The sequence below is a fragment of the Sylvia atricapilla genome, chromosome 2 (assembly GCF_009819655.1).
Source record: "Sylvia atricapilla isolate bSylAtr1 chromosome 2, bSylAtr1.pri, whole genome shotgun sequence".
NCBI classification, from domain to species: domain Eukaryota; kingdom Metazoa; phylum Chordata; class Aves; order Passeriformes; family Sylviidae; genus Sylvia; species Sylvia atricapilla.
In genome coordinates, this window is record NC_089141.1 from 17,345,717 (window position 1) to 17,358,467 (window position 12,751).

General features: G+C 35.6%; 1 long non-coding RNA gene across 1 annotated transcript; it reads left to right on the forward strand.

Annotated features, from left to right (window-relative positions):
* The first annotated feature begins 499 nt into the window (after positions 1–499).
* Positions 500–1,091, forward strand: LOC136373768 (uncharacterized). The gene is made up of 2 exons (XR_010745727.1): positions 500–591; positions 649–1,091. It is a non-coding gene; the product is annotated as an uncharacterized lncRNA (long non-coding RNA).
* Positions 1,092–12,751: the final 11,660 nt, after the last annotated feature.

The window sequence follows — 12,751 nt, forward strand, 5'->3', positions numbered from 1 at the left end:
AAAATAACTCTGACAGACTGTCCAGGTGACACAATAAGGCCAGATGTACAATCCTATTGCCCATCAGACAGTATAACGTGAGGCAGAAGGGGAAAAAAACCCTCTGTGCAAACTTCAGGGAGAAGAAGAACAATGCATATTTGTAATGAAATATTTCATAGATCAGTGTAGCACCTAAACCATAGGAATGTTATTTACCCAACACAAAATGAGCTGATGTATATGTGCTTCAATGCTGGATTAGAGAGGACAAAGAGAAAACAGCCTAGATATGGAGCAGACAAAGAAAAAAGCTGGAACTAACATCTTTCACACAGATAGAAACAGCAGAGTTTTAAGTAATCTTTAGATAGAACCAGAGGCAGCATCAATTATTCAGTAATTTGAAACACGAGTCACATCAACCCTAGGCTGATACTGTATACATGTACACTTGCACAAAAAGGAAATGTACTCGTGTCTCATTCTTTTAATTTATATGAACTATTTAACTATCTCATGTGTGGAATATATTTTCAATAGTGTATTCAGAAACACCGTTTCATGGGTAACAGTGATTAGTTTTTTGGTGGGTTTTTTTTGTTGTTTTTGGTTTTGGTTTTGTTTTTGTTTTTTTGTTTTTTGTTTTTTTCCAAATATACAGCAAAGACAGGCTCCTTAATTTAGAATATTTAGTATTCACCGCTATCGTGGAAAACTACAGACTACTTCTTTGGAGTACATGGGAAAACCAGTATGCTTTTGAGGAATGGACTTCACTTGAGGCAAGATCTTTTCATGTAGATATTTGTGGATAAATAGGGCTGAAACAGCTTTAATTAGGCCTATCCCTCCCATACAATAACTCATGAATAAAAATGAACAATTTTTTTGGTCTCCATGGCAACTTTCCCTTATGAGAGTTTCAAAGTCTTTTTGTGGTAAGAATTTGTTGCTCAAATATGTATAGAATGGGAATCCTCAACTTTCACACTCTAAAAACAGATTCATTGCTCAATGTCAAGCTCCATGATTCTTGTAGACATGTCTGATGAATAACAAAACAAAACAAATATTTTTAACATCAAACAAACAAACCTCAAACTGTATTTTACATGTGAAAAAAAAAAAAAAAACCCAAACAAAACAGCTAAAAGGTTTCTCAGAGAAGGGAATATTAATTTGACATAATGGCTAAATCTCAATGCCTGGAGAGAGACTTGTAGACGAGAGTGCTTTCTTACAGAAGAGCACCTGCTTCAAGCAGCCATCTAGTTTTTAACCCTACTACTGAATGGGTTTCTGAGGTCTTAACCTTGATTCTATGACAAGTGCTTTTGCTGATGATAATTCTTAACTCAAGAGCTGAGTACTTTCTGTTCTACTCACAATAATGTTTTATAGCTTCCCTTTTTCCAGACATTTCAAAAGAATAATTAGGCTTGAACAAGTGAGAAAGGATAGGTGAGGGACACAGGAAACAATGTTTATGCAGAATTTAATTTTTTCAGAACTTTGGTGTCCAAAGTAGCAGCCTTTCTCTTTGGTTCCCTTTACCATCAGATTACTCAAGCGTCCTGCCTCATGCTCTTAGTCACTATTCTTTCATGGATTTGAGCTTTAAATTCTTTTCATTAATGCCAAAATAAAAAATTCTGTTAAAACTTGAGAGTACTTCTAGACATAAGAAATTTCTCTGTTTCTTTTACCCTCCAAAATTTACTGGTAGGAAGAAAGCAATTATTGTAGAAATGGTTGAAGTTGTGATGAAGCTATTTAAAAGGATAAATTCAAGTGAGTAGCATTGCAGATCTGAATTAAAAGATAATACCTTTGTACATGTAGAATGATTTATAACAAATTGTTCCTCATGTTGTTTGGTGATCAAGCTATTTAATAGTTTACTGGTGGTTATAAAACTAGCACAAGAATAAGGGTGATGAGGAGGAGGGAAAATTGCTACAACACCATGAGAATATATTCTCCCCCCAGCAGAGCTGCAGGACATGCACACAAAAATATCTAACTCTGCTAGGAAAGAGGAAAGGTGACAAAGAAATTCTGCCTTTAAAACTTTCCAAACAAATCCCTCAGAGCTTGAATATGCTGACGTTTGCACCTACAAAACAAAAAGTCATGCAAAGCAGATACTCTGTAGTAGCTACAAAAGGGTTCAAAGTGAATCACTTTGGAAATGATACAACAGAAGAGTCATCACCTCCTCTCAACTGGGAGATTTTGAAGATGTATTCATCCATTGTTTGGAACTGTCAAAAGGTAAAAGCATCACAAAGGAAAACAGCAACACATTTCAAGAATTTTTTCAGACAAAGTCTGCTCGAGTTCCAAGGCACTCCCACCTGTAACATGCCAGGCATCATATTTACTCATGCTTCTATGTCAGCACACATTGCCCAGATAGACAGTTCAAATTTCAGCTGCGGCTGCTTTAAAAGATCAAAGTGCTTCTAAATGTCAGTGTTCATACATACTGTCATGGGCCTGAGGTTTCTCTCTGGTGCTTTTGGCGTTTCAACCTTTGTATAGCAGGACTGAGTCGGGAGGTTTCTTCCCATCTAAATGGATTCTCTGGCCACAGGTAACACCTCTGAATATGGCACCCTAATGGTTAATGATTAATTGAATGCTTAGTGGAAGGAGGATATAATTAGCCTTATTGTTATTATCTTAAAGATGACAATGATTGAACTATATTTTAAATTACTGGCATGATCTACTGAGGCACACAGCATCTGTAACTCCCACTGATCTCCAAGAGATGTGGCAGTTCAACATCTCTGAAAGTAACACTTTTATAATATTTTTCCCATTGTTTCTAATGCCTTCTGAGAAGCTTGAAAGAGAAATCTATTTGAGCTCTGAAGTGTTTTCTTTAACATGTTCTGCTTTGTTATTGTCAGTAGCCTCATGAGCCTTCCTGTGCTGATAATCGTTCATAAAATGATCTCTGGGAAAATGAATTATTTTTAATAAAGGATTACACTGAAGTTATAGATAGATATAAGAAAAAAAGTCATTCAAATGGGAGTCTAGCAACTTGACAATGCCTCTTTAATTTACCCAGCTTTTAGAGATAAGCCAACGGATGCATTTATGGTAAAGGCAAAGGATGAGAGATTTAAGCTGAATTCCTTATTCTCAGATGACTTTTGGGTTGAAATCGTGTACGTCACTTCAGTTTTCTTTGCCCCTGTCTAATTTAGCAATTTTGTTTCTTCAGGATGTAAAATACTGAAAAGTGGCCTATACTGTGCATTAAAAAAAAGCCACTCTCCTTTTAACTGTATGTTTGGCCAAGATTGTAGCACAAGTGATACAAACCCTTATTTGGGAAGTGAATAAGATAGAAATTGAGAATAATATTCAACTGAGAGAGTGTTTTATTTGCTGTCATTTTAATAGTGGCAGCATCATCATAGCCTCTTTCTGTCCTTGAACAGCTGCTGCATTTATTAGGCAAGCAAACTGTAATCAGCTACTGAAAGTTGTCAGTACAACACAGTTGTGCCCAATTTATCTGTTTAAGTTAATTTTTAACTGTGCTGGCCTCTTTTTCTCTCCCTTAAAACATTTCAGATGAGGGCCACAGATACGTCAGATTGGCAATATTACACAAAATTGATTCAGCAATGAGACAAATATTTTCTATTTTGAGAGGTTTTAGTTGGTTTGTTGGTTGGTTTAATATTTATCTTTGCAAAAGGAAAAAAAATATGCTGAGAGTTCACTAATTACAGTTCTCCATATCTTTCCCACGCAGATGGGACAGAATTGGTATAGGCATGTGGCATACTTGAAAATATTTTACATTTTCTTTGTCTTCCTGCATGTTAGAAACTCATATGGTCACTTTTTTTTCTTGTTGTTTTCAGTTGTGACTGTTAAAAGTATTAGGGCAATGCAGAGAGATAAACTAATATCATTACTCTATTAAATCTAGACATGAGAGCCTGGAGTTTTGGTAAGCAGGAAGAAGAAAATCTCAGTGTTAGGTGACCAGCTTGTGCGTTAGCAGGTTCTTTCTTTAGCAGTACTAATACCAATCATACAGCTAATTTTAAACAGAACAAAACGACAAAAAAATCCACACAGAAATTCACTTATTACAAAATAATCAATACCTCCTATTGAAATAACTACTGATATTAGTCCTTCCATGGTAGGCTTGGATAGAGTGTTGTCCTGAATATAAAGCTCTGAATAAAATAATGAAAGAAATTCAACACCTGTTAACTCTCACCAAAGGAGTTTTACTCTATCCCTGGCTCAATGTTTCATTCTCCAGCTAAGTATCCTGGCAATATCAGAAAGGTTTTATTTACATCTTCTAGTTTTAGGGGGGTTTTTGTTAGTTTTTCTTCAATTAACTTGAGCCCTGATTACATACAGGGACACAACTCTACCTATTCCAGCATTCTTGCATCAGAGGATTTTTCTCTAATGTAAATCTTAACAAAAACTAGTAAACTTTGATAAAAATAGTAAGATGAGCCAGCACACTTAACCAAGAATGCAAATAAGAAAATTTGTATTAAAAATATTTTCTACATATGACCTAAAAACTGATTTAACCATGAAAGCAAATTACATATCTGCTGAAATATACTCACCTTTGGGATATTGCACTCTTTCCATTATTTCTTAGACATAAAATTATACAAGAAAAGTAAAATAAACCAAAAATTCCACACTGTTTGAGAGAAGCAGAATATAATCCAGGAGAACAATTCCTGAACCTGATGATGCTGGTGCATTATCATTTCCTTACTTATTTTTCATATATTTTTTCCCAGCCTATTTATCAATCATGGATTGGTTGTTTTGGCTTTTTCCATAATATTATTTCAGCATTTTTTTGACCTAAGCTAGCAGAAAATAACAAAGAGTCTGAATGAGAATATACTTTGCTAATGGAACTCACCCTGGCAGTTATCAATTTATCAGTTTATTTTTTGTGGGTTTTGTTTTTTTTGATTCAAAAAAGAAAAAAAAATTGTGATGAGCATTCTTCCAGTCTCCAGTGCTTTAAGGCTTGGAGATACTCAAAAGCCATCTGGATGTGGTTGTGTGCAAATAATTCTTGGTGACCCCTTCTCTCTCTCAGGCCCAAATCTTAACATTTATGAAAGCCATAGCAAGGCAGTGATGAAATTTCACCTTAGTGATACTAATTTTGAGTAGAAGTCTCTTGAATATCTGGACAATATCATTCCAGGAAATTGAAGATGCTAAAAATAATATTTCATAATATTTCCCACTGAAACTTCTTTTGAAGGAAAGGAAAGAAAAAAAAAAAAAAAAAAAAAAAAAAAAAAAAAAAAAAAAAAAAAAAAAAAAAAAAAAAAAAAAAAGAACGACCCATAAAAAATGAAAACCAAAACAGGATCAAGCAAGACTCAGGAAGAAAATCACCCCCAAAACTCTTCAAATCTGTTCAAAAATCTAGATGGAATATTGGAATACAGAAGAATTACTTTGGCATGAGACCTGTCAGTTTCAGCTTTCTAACAACAGCAAAACAAAAGTGATGTCTGTAGGATATATTAATTCTGTTTTCCTTTTTCTCAGAACAATTATTTTCCACATTATTATCTTCAATTTAGATCAGTGGTCCATTGTCTTCAACATAATTTCTCTTACCCTGGGTCCAAGTATTTTCATGTTATTTATGATGGTATTCTGCAGATTAAGAATTCACATATTTTGTTCCTTCATTCATATTTTTAAATTCTGTTTAAAAACAGGGTTATATTTCCCTGAGGACAATAATACCAAGAAGGAGAAAAAAATGCCAGAAAAGAATTTTATGTTTATCTAACTTATACTGAAGACTGAAATCAGTGAACATGCTGGATGGAAAAGAAAGAAGATCCAGAGAAAGCAGCCATTTCCATGCACATTCACTTTTGAGTCTAATGTACTAAAAAAGTGGAAAATAGAAATAAAATTATAAAAAATAACCACACCAATGAAAAACTGCAAACCATATCTTTTTGTTTTGTTTGCTTAGGTTCTAATGTAGTAAATATCTGTAATGCATTTAAAGAGAACACAAAAGGAGATAGAAGAATAACACTTAGACACAAGTGAATGATGCACAGTCCAACAAACAATCAAATTTTGAGCAGTTCTATTCAAACACATCCCCTGGAGATCACTTTCAGTCTATAAGAAGAGTTTATAGAGGCTGAAAATGTGAAGAGCTCCTTGTGAATTTGACACTGTTGCATATTTCCTTTTATATGCTATTCCTTAAAAAAGCAGAATGTAGGAGGTTTCAGTGAGAAACTAATATTTCCAGACTGGTGAAGATGAGGGAGCAAATTAAAATAGAATAAACTGCAATGATATCAAATTAATATTATCTCACTGAAATAAAAAGGCAGGATACTGGTGGTTTTGTTGGGTTTTTTTCCCCTCTTTTGCATATGAGACAGATGGGGTCTACATATCTTTAGGCATGAGATTTAATAATTTGCAACAAATAGACCAGGCTCTTTTTTGGCCGGTGGTGGGGAGAGGGGCGTGGTCAGTGTCACATTCCTGCCCTACTTGTACACCATAAAATGTGTGGGAAGAGAGCAGGGAATATATGCCAGTACAGTACTGACACACAGCAGCTCCATTTGAGCAACTGCTTCAGGATATGCCTCGAGCAACTTTCATATGTTAAATACTCATATGAGGGGAAAAGTAATTTTTACAGCCTGAAAAGGTTTATTGGATTCTCAGCCACGGTTGCTCCGAAGACTGACTCAGCAAAGTAGGTATCAGGTAGATGTTTTCAGGAGCAGATTAATTTTTCGTGGATATAGGAATAGCCAAAAAATCCAGGATGTTCTGGTTTAGAGTGTAAATCACATACAAAAAATGGGTTATTCCAGGTAAACAAAAATGCATGAGTACGTAACGAAAGAGGAACTGAACTCGATTTGTTTCCTGCATGGAGATAATATCTCATAAGAAAATTCCAAAGGGAATAGGCAGCAAATTTAGAATTTACATAAACTAAAATATATGCTAAATAAGATTCAAGAACAGCGTGTGAAGTCTGATACTGAATGTGATTAATGTAACTGAAGATCCCCAGAAAAATTGTTTGCCTACAGGGAGAAGAAAGTTGTCCTTAAAAATAAAATCATATAAGAGGGCTAATGGGTTATCACATTAATACAATCCAATCCTCTTAATTGGGATAAATCCATAGATAACTTATTGTTTCTACTTTAGACAAGTAGTTCTTTAATCAGTTGTGCTATCTTAAAAAAAAAAAAAAAAAAAAAAAAAAAAAAAAAAAAAAAAAAAAAAGGAAGAAAAAGAAAAAAAGTCTTTTACTGCATAAAAAGGTTGTTTACTGCATAACTTACTTTTAGACTTTTGCATCCCATCCATTCCTCAAAGTCCATTCCTCCTTGTTGTTTCAGCTCAGGTGGAATGTATAGATTCTCTTTTACTTTAAAAGACAGGTAATTACATTAACACATTGAAGGACAATTATGCTACACTGTCCATGATGAAAAAACCTAAGTTGCCATTTTCTTCAATTAAACAGATTACTCTTGCCTCAAACTTAATTTTATAATGTGTAAAAATAACTTAGGGTCACTCAGTAAAGCACCTATGTTGATTTAGCCAGTTCAATAAGCCAAGCATATTTCACATTAAAAGCCAAGAAGTGTTGTCATGGTTTAACCCAGCATCTAAGACTTACACAGCTGCTCCCCCCTGTCCCTGGGAGAGAACTGTAAGAGCAAAAGTGAGAGCTCATGGGTTGAGATAAAGACAGTTTAACAAGTAAAACAAAATCTAGGTATCAAGCAAGGAAAAACAAGGCATCCCAATCCCATCTTCCCATGGTTGGGCAGGTGTCCAGCCATCCCCAGGAGAGCAGGGCTCCACCACTTGCAGCGGTGACTTGTGAAGACAAATGCCATGACTCAGAATTTCCCTCCCTTCCTGCTTCTTCCTCCAGCTTTGTACACTTATTATGACATTGTTGAAACCCTGAAAGGAGAGGATTTTAGGCTTTCTATTCTAACAGGCACTGACCCTCAAGCAAGCACTACTTTTGATCTGAGACTGTGGAACAGGCTTCCAAAATTGAGTGATAGCCCTGGGATTGTGGGTGTGTAGTTTGAAAAGAAATGTGTGATGTCACAGAATTAAAAAACTTAGAATTTCAGGTTTTAGTATATAATAATATATATAGAGAGAGAGCCAAATGGAGGATTTAGGTTGTTGACTAAGTTCTTCTTTTTCCTTCTTCTTCATGGCTTTGGGTGGTGTTTTCTAATTGGGTCAAGATGGAGGTTTTAGGGCAGAGGCTAAGTTCTTCTTTCACCTTCTTCATGGGTTTGAGTGTTTTCTAATTGGGTGAAAAGGTCAGCATTGCAGGCCACAGGTGGTTGATTATTGGGTTGAAAGTAAAAATAATATGTGTCATCTAGTTATTGGACAAATTATGCTTAAAAGAACTTGGAAAGAGAGACAGAGTTGTTTTCGACTTTGTTAGCTAGAGCTCACAATTTGTGCGACTGTGCTGTAGATAAGAATTAATAAACACCTGAGTCTGAATGTGAAAACTGCACCTCATGTGCTTTAATCCCAGCTCTAACAGAAGACAAAAAAGAAGATAAAAACCCTCACATGACATGTTGTCATATTGTGTGGAATACCCCTGGGGTCACTTTGGGGTCAGCTGTCCTGGTTGTGTCCCCTCCCAGGTGCTTTTGCTCCCCTGGAGACACCCTGGTGGGAGAGTGGAGAGGCAGAAAAGGCCTTGGCTCTGTGTAAACCCCACTCAGCACTGAGGAAAGCTTCTCTCTATTATCAGCACCGTCTCCAGGAAAAATCCAAAACTCAGCCCCCTGCTAGCTACTGCGAAGAAAATTAACTCTACCTCAGCCAGCACAAATGCTTGTTGAGTATTGTTGCTATCAAAGCAACAATACTTGTTGCGTAAATTTTCAAACTCCTGTATGCACACAAATTATTTTAGTGCTCATTAAAAAGCATTTAGGAATGAACAGCCATTAACCAGCATATGATTATAAGGAAAATTACCATATTTGCTATGCTGGTTACAAAATGCAAAAAAAATGAATTAAAATTATTTTATGATTTAGTTTTCTGAGTGATCATATTCAGTGTGAGTCAGGTATCACTTCTATGCTTTCCATGAGCTGTTCAGAGGAACCTGTAGCTAGTAAAAGTACTGAACCTTCAGTTCTGAGAAAGTCTTCTGGGCATATAAACCATTACAGCAAAGACTGAAAGGCTGTGATACTGTGTACCCAAAGAAGGGTCTGAGGAAAAGAACCTAAAGTAATAACAAATACCCCTACTTGCAGCATGACTTCTAACCTCCTCTGAAGAACAAGGCTTCCAGAAGTATTCTACCCCAAGAAATTCCACTGGAAACCCTATGGATAAACAAAAACTCAAATATTAGTCTGTACTGAACATCGGTGCCTCTTTCTGTAACAGAGTTTTCTTTGTATGTTCCTCTTTCCCTTCCACACATCAACTTATGAGATCTCTGAGGAGTTTTCAAGACCTCACTCCATAATTTATTTGAGCATTACAGCTCTAGGTTGGACAGGAATACACAGTTAGGAATGGCAACTGTCAGTGAATATATTAGCCATTTAAAAAAAAAAAAAAAAAAAAAAAAAAAAAAAAAAAAAAAAAAAAAAAAAAAAAGTAAGAAAACCTAGATGACACTCAATAGACACTCAATATACACACATAATCATGATGGCTTTTTTTTTTTCAGAGTATGTGATGTACCTTAATGTGGTCCTGGACTACAGAAGATATCTTTTTGTTTTTCAGAGTATGATTTTCAGAGAACGTAGTCCTGGACTACAGAAGATGTCCTTAAAGACCCCACTTAAGACCCCACTTAAAGACAAACAAGCATATCTTGAGCTGCATTACCACAATTGTAGGCAGCAGGTGTGAGTGTGAGCATTTTGAGCATTTTGAGGCCACATCTGAAGCACTGTGACCAATTTGGGCTCCCCAGAAAAATGAGTAGCACTGAGTGAGTCCAGTGGAGTGTGATGAGGATGGGCCTGGGTAGCTCTGTCCCAAGAGGGAGCTGAAGACAGGCTCTTCTCAGAGGTACACAGGAGCAGAATAAGAGGCAATGAACCAGGTCACACTCCGGGTAAGTCCAGCTGGCTGCTTGGTAAAATATTTTCACAATGAAGGAAGCTAAATGCTAAAATAGGTACACAGAGAGCTTGGGAAATTATTACCTGTAGAGGTATTCAAAACTCGACTAGATGAGGCCTAAACACTGATCCTTAGACTAAGTAGTTTCTGGTGATTCTTATGTAGCAGATTAATTTCCCTTTGATCCAGTCTTCACAAAGATAAAGCCTGCAATGCCATCTGCATTTAAATTTCTCCCACCTAGAGCAACATAATGAAAGCTCTAATCTTGAGGCAGAAAAATTCTTCATTCCCCAAATGTTCTTTTACCATCCCCTTTTTATCAGTTCAATGATGAAGATAAAATATGCCCATAGAAAATGTCTGATTTAACTAGATTCTGCCTGTTAACAAGAGTTAGCTTATACAGTCTTTTTTTTTTTTTTTTTTTTTTTTTTTTTTTTTTTCTCTATTAGGCTTTGATGTGATTTTGGGAATCCAGATTACCCAAGAAATTGAGTGTCACTGTAGGAGATAATCAGGAAACACTTGGTTCCCATTGTAGTTCTATCACAGTGAATGAATTTAGAAACCATTGTTCGTAGTTAAAATCTACTCTGTTAGGATGAAAAAATATCTTTAAGCCAGCTGTCCTTTGGGTATTCTATGAATTAAATCCAGTAGAGACAAAACTTGTGTATGTCTGACTCTGTATTCAAGAGTGTATATCGGGAAGAAAGAAGCCATGAGCAGGTATAGGTATTGCATGTGCTTTAGAACATTGTTGCTTCAGCATTTTACCAATTAGAAATCTGTCTGCATATCATCCCTAAACAAGAACCATCCTTAAACAAGAACCAACAGGTACTTTAGTTATAGACACAAATTTAGAAGAAGTTTAACTATTCTAATTATTACAGAAATGGTCTGTTTCTTCTGTCTAAACTAATGGAGACGATCACACCTCTAGCTAATACCCTTTCAAGGGTGATTAACATTCATAGCCACTATAATTCTCTGCGAGGAGAAAGATCTGCACGTTTCTAAACTCCCTAAAACAGCACTTGCCAGGCACAAGTTTTGATATCCATTCTTTCTTTTCATTAGGATACTAGGGATGCACATTTGAGGCAAAGGCAGCAGGCACCACCCCCATGAGGCTCTCCTCTCTTCTCAGAAACAAATGTCATACGAGGCACGACAGGACAATCACGGACCTTTGTTGGGTGTTGCTTGATCTACTCCAAAAGAATGAGGCGATAAAATTGTAGTTAATTTGCTAACAAAGCAAACCAACTTAGAGATTTTTTTTTTCCTGTTGCTGCTGTTTTCTCCAAGAAAAATGATACCTGTGGAAATGTTTCTTCCAGGAAAAATGAGCTGTGATTGCTCAGTGGACACCTATTCTATACTACACATCACCATCTGGGCTCCCACCACAAGTGCTTGTTACCAAATCTGTGGCAAGATTAGCCTAGTCATTATAAGAACCAGATATTCAACCAGCAGGAAATACAAACTATTTTTCAGACAGCTTACTTTAAGAACCTTTAAAAACTTCTACAGAATATGGCACTTTCACTGTCATGATAATCCAAGAACACTGATTTAGATTTCACTAACACTGAATATTTATTCTGCAGTAACTCTTATGTATTGCATGTGGTTGTTATGCAATCTCAGAGGTTTCTCCAGCAAGATGACACTTCAGTTCTAATCTATATAGATTTCCAAATTCTGCTAGTCTCTACAAAATAATAGAAAAAGATCTAATTTAATTGTATATCACATATATTCTGTTTACAAACATGGGCCACTACCTGGTCTTTAGAGTAGCATGTTTGATACTTTCAAATAAATGTGAGACCGCCATATATAGGAATATAACCAAATACATCTCTATCAAATTACATTATATAAGTATCAGTGTTATACCATCTGATTAAAAACTGTGGGAGGTAAGTACTGCGTGAACAACTAAAACTCATATTTAAAACTCTCTAGCATTTGGAACAAAGAAAGTGGGAAGTCTCCTATTACACACACTTTTGATTTGGAAGAAAGGCAATGTTGTATAGCAGCTCAACTGCCTTGTGATTTTTCTAGCAGTCAAACTCTTTCTGAATATCCAGAAAAAATATTTTGAATAAATTCAGTCACAGGTTATTAAAATAATTTCTTATCTCTATATAGAAGTGACTTTTTTCCTCCCTAAAGTGACAGTAAACTCTAAGCTAAATGATAGCAAAAATACAGTTTAAACAAAAAATAAAAAGGTTTTAAGAGGTTAAATCAGTGAATGTTATTTAAATAAATAAATTTACAAAAATGTTTGTTGAACATTATATACTATTTGATTTTGACATCGTGTGCATTTTATTCAGACAGGAAAGCATCCTTACTGTAAGATGAAAAATGTATATTGAATGTTAAAGCATGTGTAAATCTTTATCACTTTGAATGATTTACTGCAGCTTCCATGTATCCAAAGAGTTGTAGACAACACCATATGTAAGATTCTACCTCTGAATTTTCTTATTACCAAGAGAACACCCATTCCTTTTCACACACAGCATTGTAGCCCCCAAGTCCA